The sequence below is a fragment of the Gopherus evgoodei genome, chromosome 24 (genome assembly GCF_007399415.2).
Source record: "Gopherus evgoodei ecotype Sinaloan lineage chromosome 24, rGopEvg1_v1.p, whole genome shotgun sequence".
Taxonomy (NCBI): domain Eukaryota; kingdom Metazoa; phylum Chordata; order Testudines; family Testudinidae; genus Gopherus; species Gopherus evgoodei.
This window is the reverse complement of record NC_044345.1, coordinates 9,138,222-9,146,659: the sequence shown is the minus strand read 5'-3', so window position 1 is coordinate 9,146,659 and position 8,438 is coordinate 9,138,222.

Here is an 8,438-nt window from a genome sequence, read left to right as displayed (position 1 = left end):
CTGACCCACATGGGACCCCATCCCGATCCCACACAGACAGAACGGCCGTGCGGTGACACGCCCAGTATTTACCTAGCTGCTGGAGAACTGTGACAAGGAACCCCAGGGGCAGCAGATCGCGCCCCATCTCCACCTGCTGTTATTGCAGCTCTGCTCCCCCTGACTGAGAGAGGGAGAAAAAAGGCAGAAGGGGTCACTACATGCAAACAGGAGGGAAACCTGGCCAAACCCCAAGCAAACTGTACCAGGGAGCAGTCCTGGTCTGGAGGGCAAGCCCCTCCCTCCAAGTTCAGAGACCTGGGACAGCTGCAAAGCTCAGACACAACCTGGAGAAGGACGTAGCCGGATCCTTAGAAGAATCTGGAAATAGCAGTGGGCATTTTCCCTTCCTGCCCATCATCTTTCCCTCCCCCACGCTTTCCAGTAGGGCAGTCATTCCTCTCCGGCCCCTACCACCTTCCCTCCCCACTTAACCCAGCAGAGGCTGACTGGGGGCAAATTCTCCTTGCTTCCTTCCTAGCTCGCAAAGCGAGATAAGGGAGTTCCCAGGATGGCTGCCTGGAGAAATTCCATCCAGCTGGCATCTGTCTCAGTAATAGCTTATCAGTAATTTTTATCCTCTCTGAACAGGTTACAGGTCATATGAGCAGGCTTGGAAAGTTTTTATTGTTATTAGTAAATGCTGATTTCAACGGATACTCCCATACTACTGCAAAAACATTTTCAGCGATAATCACTGACATTGACAGAGAGGCAAAGTAAGAAAAAACGCTTCTTGAGAACGTATTGGATACATTAGTGTAAATCACGATGTTCGCCAGCACTACCGGAGTTGGAGCAGGGTCCCGTTTAGATGAGAGGGGGAGCTGGCCCCCAGCCCATGCTCCCTATAACGTGTTTATCTTAGGAACAGGGAGGTGCTGAGGCGAGGACACTGTGACTTCAAATTAGAGTGACCAGACACCAAAAGTGAAAAATCAGGACAAGGGGTGGGGGGTAATAGGAACCTATATAAGAAAAAGAGCCAAAAATCGGGACTGTCCCTATAAAATCGGGACATCTGGTCACCCTACTTCAAATCACTGCAGTTTCCCACAACTGTGACCATCTAAATCAATAAACCTCTACAAAATGCTTAAAATAGACATCAATCTTAGCCATAGAAATGGCCAAAAAATAAAAATCAAATTCTGCCAAGCCTCCATAGCAAATAGTCATCCATGCTAATCCATGGCAAACAGTAAATTGCATGAGTTCAGAAGGAGAGTTTCTGAAGAACTCAGACTCAGACTCTAGGACTGGAAGGGACCTCGAGAGGTCATCGAGTCCAGTCCCCTGCCCTCATGGCAGGACCAAATACTGTCTAGACCATCCCTGATAGACATTTATCTAACCTACTCTTAAATATCTCCAGCGATGGAGATTCCACAACTTCCCTAGGCAACCTATTCCAGTGTTTAACTACCCTGACAGTTAGGAACTTTTTCCTAATGTCCAACCTAAATCTCCCTTGCTGCAGTTTAAGTCCATTGCTTCTTGTTCTACCATTGGAGGCCAAGGTGAACAAGTTTTCTCCCTCCTCCTGATGACACCCTTTTAGATACCTGAAAACTGCTATCAGGTCCCCTCTCAGTCTTCTCTTTTCCAAACTAAACAAACCCAATTCCTTCAGCCTTCCAAGTGGCCTTGCCCACTGAGGGGGGCAGGGAAGGATGAGTTGGTTTGAGGATTTCTCTTGAAAAATTAGTCAAGAAAGGGTTTTGTATTTTTTTAAATTAAAATTCTGCCAGATTAAAGGAAGCGTCACAGAAAATGCATTGGGAAATGGAACAGTGGCACCTGATGGATATCAACTTACTAGGGACGTATTGAGATACTGCAGTGATGATAGATAGATAGATAGATTTAAGAATATAAGAACAGCCATACTGGGTCAGACCAATGGTCCATCTAGCCCAGGATCCTATCTTCTGACAACAGCCAATGCCAGGTGCTTCAGAGGGAGTGAACAGAACAAGCAATCATGGAGTGATCCATCCCCACTTGTCCACTCCCAGCTTCTGGCAAACAGAGGCTAGGGAGGATGGAGCTGCATCCCTGTCCATCCTGGACCTATCCTCCAGAAATGTATCAAGGTCTTTTTTGAACCCTGTTATAGTGTGGCCTTCACAACATCCTCTGGCAAGGAGTTCCACAGGTTGACTGTGTGTTGTGTGAAAAAGTCCTTTCTTTTGTTTGTTTTAAACCTGTTGCCTGTTAATTTCATTTGGTGACCCCTGTTCTTGTACTCTGAGGAGTACATAACAGTTCCTTATTCACTTTCTCCACACCAGTCGAGATTATATAAACCTCTATCATATCACTCCTTAGTCGTCTTTTTTCCAAGCTGAAAAGTCCCCATCCTTTTAACCTCTTGTCAAACAGAAGTCGTGCTATACCCCTAATAATTTTTGTTGTCCTTTTCTGTACCTCTTCCAATTCCAATATATCTTTTTTGAGATGGGACAACCACATCAGCACACAGTATTCAAGATGTGGGTGAACCATGGATTTATATAGAGGTCATATGACATTTTCTGTCTTATTATCTAGCCTTTGTTTGCCAGAAGCTGGGAATGCGCAACAGGGGCTGGATCACTTGATGATCACCTGTTTTGTTCATTCCCTCTGGGGCACCTGGCATTGGCCACTGCCGAAAGACAGGATATTGGGCTAGATGGACCTTTGCTCTGACCCAGTATGGCCGTTCTTATGTATCCCTTTCCTAATGGTTCCTGACATTTGCCTGGGAATGGATGGATGGATGAATGAGATAGATTCTCTCTCACCTGCAGGATGTTGTCCTCTGTTTCTCACAGATGAGTGATCGCCACTGAGCAATGTAAGTTTCTCTTCTTTCTCTCCAACTCACACAGCCCATTCACCTCCCTGCCTCTCCTGGCATGTGACTTGGCATGTGAGTCCAGGCTGGCGAGGTTATAGTGGTGGACACCCTGAGTCACACTGCCCACAGCCCCTTGTCACTTCTGCACCAGGCCCTTCATCATTAGCTTCTGTCGCTGTTGTTTCTCTCCGTGCACTTCCTGCACCACTTGCACAGCTCCATGCGCCATCTCCAGAATATACATCCCAAGTGCCAAATCCATCATGTGGGTTATCTGAAGTGCCAACAGATGAGCCCCACAGTCCAGCTGCTGGAGCAAATGCAGCTCAGGCTGATAGGAAAAGAGAGCTGTTCCTGTCCAATGGCAGCTGACTGGAACACTTGAAATGAGCTGCTGGCTCTCAACCCAGTGCCTTGTGAACCCAGGCATCTCCTGCCCCTGCACAGAAAAGGGTCATGAGCCAGACCCATTACGCGTAGGGCTCAGCTTGGCCTCATCTGCTTTCAGAATAATGGAAGTTGCTCCTTTGTGTGCCTGGTTAAGCAGAAGTGGAATTTATCATAGTCATTAACTGGCTGTTTTAGAGGCTCCTGCCTGAGACTGGGGCCCAGTTGTTCTGGCTCTGCACAGACCCTAACCAAGATCAGGTCCCCATTGTGCCAGGCTCTGAAACTCCACAGACACACTGTCAAAGCCCAGGCCCACCCAGCAGGAGAAGTTTCCTTAATCGGATGTTGTGAAACTGGCGAGGTGCAGGGTGGCATCGCTATGGGCCAGCCCTGTGGCATTAACCCATATTCTGCCCTCGAAGCATGAGCAGTTCTCGCCCTCTTTGCTGTTCATGTAGAGGTTAATGACATCCATGTCATCGATCTGGCTCTGATTGTTCCACTGGACCTTTGGGCCCTTTCTGGGCTTGTACACAATATTCAAGATGTGTGTAGTGGGACCAATTGACCGCCAACAGACCCGGAGGGGTGGGGGTAGCCCCTCATTAAACCCTGGTGGGCGGAGCTATGCCACGCTCAACCCTCCTGCCAGAAGGGAGAGGGCTGGACCAGAAGTATAAAAGGAGGGCCGGAGAACTCAGCTGGGAGGCAGTCGCTAGAGGAGCTAGACGCCTCCTGTGAGCCCTGTGACGAACTGGGAAAGTTCTTAATGTTTTCTCTGAATACTGTGTTGGTGCCTCAGTGTCCCCATGGCAGTTCTTAAGTATCTGGCAGAGCCAAGGGCCAGTGCACCTAAATGCCTGACACTCTGTCTCCTAGCAACTGATGGCCTGGGTCCCTCCTCTGCAAAGGTGCCAGCTGAAGGTGCTGGAGACAAAGGGATCAGGTGACCTCCTGGCCCGGGAAAGGAGCTGAGCAGAGAGGAGGGGCTGGGAAGGGTTGTTAGTCTGGAGCTGGCTGGGGTCCAGGGTGGAGGGCAGACCTGGGGGTCTGGCTCACTGCCCCCCAGAATGGACCCAGCCGAGGGGTCCGGTTCGCTGTATCTACAAGCTCTGTTTTAGACCCTGTTCCTGTCATCGAATAAACCTCTGTTTTACTGGCTGGCTGAGAGTCACGTCCGACTGCAAAGTGGGGGTGCAGAACCCGGTGGCTTCCCCAGGACCCCGCTGGGGTGGACTCGCTGTGGGAAGCGCACGGAGGGGCAGAGGATGCTGAATGCTCCAAGGAGAGACCCAGGAGGTGAATCTGTGTGAACTTCTTGCCCTGAACAAGTCTGCTCCAAGGGAGAGGAGGCTCCCCAAAGTCCTGACTGGCTTGGTGGGGAGCAGTTCCAGAGCATCGCCCGGTGACTCCGTGACAAGCCCCCAAGCTGGGAGGCTGCTGCAGACCCCGAGGGAGCCAAGGACTGGCCAGGCCTGCCAGGGCCATTTACAGTCCCAAGCACAAAGCCCTAACAGAGGCCTTCTTCCCCGACAACTAAGACGACCCTCTCCAGAGCCAGGTGCCCCTGAGGGGCAGTTGGGAAGTAGCCCAAGGGCAGCCAACCCCTGTCTGGCTGCAACGCTGACAGCAAGTGAGTCAGCGTGTTGCAGTCAGGACCCCGCTGATCCAGTGGCACGCAGCTCTGCCACTGTTAGGGCCGGGACACAGTGGAGTGGGTGGGTCTGTGTCCCACCCACCACCCCAAGCCGTGAGTGGCAGCCTCCCCCGCTCTTAGGCAAGAAACCTGCACTTGTTGGCCTTCCGACAGAGCTAGGAGGCCCGGCTTTTGCTGCCCAGCGAGAGTGCAGGCCTGAGCATGGGACTCTTTGCTGCCCCCCACCCCCCGACCAGGGACTGGGGATCCGTAACTGTGTTTATTGTTCAGCCCTGACCATGGGCCTGAGCTCATGTCTCCTGTCGCCTAGCTGATTCCCCACGTTCGGCGACCCCCCAAGATGTAGTGGGGCGGATTGGCCGCCCACAGACCCAGAGTGGGAGAAGCCAGTCATAGAATCAGAATATCAGGGTTGGAAGGGACCTCAGGAGGTATCTAGTCCAACCCCCTGCTCAAAGCAGGACCAATCCCCAACTAAGTCATCCTAGCCAGGGCTTTGTCAAGCCTGACCTTAAAAACCTCTAAGGAAGGAGATTCCACCACCTCCCTAGGTAACCCATTCCAGTGCTTCACCACCCTCCTAGTGAAATAGTGTTTCCTAATATCCAGCCTAGACCTCCCCGGCTGCAACTTGAGAGCATTGCTCCTTGTTCTGTCATCTGCTACCACTGAGAACAGTCTAGATCCATCCTCTTTGGAACCCTCTTTCAGGTAGTTGAAAGCAGCTATCAAATCCCCCCTCATTCTTCTCCTCTGCAGACTAAACAATCCCAGTTCCCTCAGCCTCTCCTCATAAATCATGTGCTCCAGCCCCCTAATCATTTTTGTTGCCCTCCGCTGGACTTTTCCCAATTTTTCCACATGCTTCTTGTACTGTGGGGCCCAAAACTGGACACAATACTCCAGATGAGGCCTCACCAGGGCCAGCTCTGGCTTTTTTGCCACCCCCCAAAAAAACACAAAATTCAGGGGGGCGGGAACGGCAAAGCAAAAAAAAAAAAGAAGAGGTTGACAGCCAGGCTCAGCTGCACAAGGGGGTTGGGATTAAAGATGGAGAGCAGCTCAGATACTCTGGGAAGCGGGGGCTGTGTTTGTACATAGATGGGCTTGGCTCCCTGCTACACACATGCTGCCAGGTTCAGGCAGGCCATATGGCGTCCACTGAGGGCGGGGATGAGTCCAAATGGACACTCATCTCTCAGGTTCTCTTCTCCCTGAGGCTGAATCCGAAAGCCGAAGTGGCCCAGAGGCCTCTCCACCCAACACATGCCTCCTCGCTGCACCCTCCTACTTACCACTGACCCAGAGCTGCACCTCCACAGACACACAGTCGAAGCCCAGGCCCACCCAGCAGGAGAAGTTCCTTTGGTCGGATGTCGTGACTCCGGCAGGGATCCGGGTGGCGTCACCATGGGCCAACCATGTGGCATTAACCCACGTCCTGCCCTCAAAGTGCAGCCTGTAGAATGAGCGGTTATCACTCCCATTGCTGCTCAGATAGAGGTTGATGACATCCATGTCGTCGGTCTGGCTTTGGGGCCTTTCTGGGGTCATGGACTGAGAAGCCATTACCCACACTCCAGACAACACGTTTACATGACAGTCCACTCAGGGTAGATGGGCATCTCCCATGGTCCATCGTCAACCAAGTGTTTCTTGATGAACCACTTAATTTGAATAGTCCCTCCAAGATGTGCTGGCTAGCTGCCTTGTGGGTGGTACCCCAGGAGCCAACATTTGTATTCCAGATATAGAGCCAATACTTACAACTTCAAATACAAAAATGATACATGCATCCACGGAGCATAATCATAACCAGCAAATCATTACCTTTTCATAGACACTTCACTTGACAAACTTTGTACAATATTTGCTGCAAATATAGAACAGTGGTTGCAACAATGATCTATAGGGTCATATTTTAATCAGATAACATCACAGGGACAAGGGGTGGGAGAGAGTCAGGGGTGCACAGCAGGCCCAGCACAGTCCCAGACTGCACACTGGGGGGAACTAGTCACATAGAGTGTTGAGGGTTCCTAAGGATTGGCTTGTTTTGGCCTTGTTTTGAAATGGGATTGAAGCTTGATTTTTGGCTTATTGTGAAAGTCGGGGCATTTATTTACCGAGCGAAAGTTGGCAGCTGTGGGCTGGTATTGCAAAAACACACACGTTCCTAGGAAGTGTTAGGCACTGGCCACTCCGGCAAACACATTCCAGAAGGGTGGTACCAGAACTGCCGCCCCTGACACCAAGCATGGTACAAACACCCTCCCCAAAGACGACAGGGACATGTGGACAGCCTCTTAAAGATAAGGTCAAGATGGCAGGGTGATGAATAGAGATGCTTTTGAGCGATCGAACATATAATGCAAAGCTAAGCACGTCAGGGGGCAACATTTGTATCAGTTTATAAAGAGGAAAGAGATCCTGCACCCAAACTCTATCCCAGAGCCTGCACCCCTCACCCCCTCCTGCACCCTCAGCCTGGAGCCTGCTCCCAGCACCCAAATGCCATCCCAGAGCCTGCACCCCAGACCCCCTGCCTCATGACAGTGCCTCGTGTGCTGGGGTTGCTGGATTGCTAGGCTGCTCCCCCCTTCCCCCCCCCCGGAGCTGCACCAGTGCCAGACGCAGTGATTTACAGGTTGTGGTGCACTGTGTCCAAGTTCACATGGCGTTCTGGGCAAATTTGTCTGCCTCTTGGCCAGTCCCCAAGATTCCCAGGGCACTAGTCCAGAATCTCACACTGCTTCTGGGAATGACCTTCCCGGAGTCTATGCTGTTATTAGAGGCAACAGCCCCGCCGTTTGCCCAGCCCCGAAACAGCCAGGGCCAGCAACTTCCCTTCACAAATGGAGCACTTGCCTTTGCAGAGAAAACTGAGGCCCCTCTGATAGCAAGGCCCAGCGATAAGGGTGATCAGGACCAGAAAATGCTCCACAGGGTTTATACTGCCCACCACTGTTAGCAGCTTTGCCCATTACTTCGGGGTATGCTCATTTATTAGGTTTCAGAGTAGCAGCCGTGTTAGTCTGTATCCACAAAAAGAACAGGAGTCCTTGTGGCACCTTAGAGACTAACAAATGTATTTGGGCATAAGCTTTCCTGGGCTAAAACCCACTTCATCAGATGCATGCAGTGGAAAATACAGTAGTTAGATAGATAGATAACATAAAACAATGGGAGTTACCATACACACTATAAGGAGAGTGATCAGTTAAGGTGAGCTATTACCAGCAGGAGAGAAAAAAAACCTTTTTGTAATGGTAATCAGAAGTTGACAAGAAGGTGTGTTTATTTCCCCCACCTACAGTTCCTCAAACCTTCTTGTCAACGGCTGGAAATGGGCCATTCTGATTACCACTACAAAAAGGTTTTTTTTCTCTCCTGCTGATAATAGCTCACCTTAACTGATCGCTCTCCTTATAGTGTGTATGGCAACACCCATTGTTTTATGTTCTCTGTGTGTGTGTGTGTGTGTGTGTGTGTGTGTGTGTGTGTGTG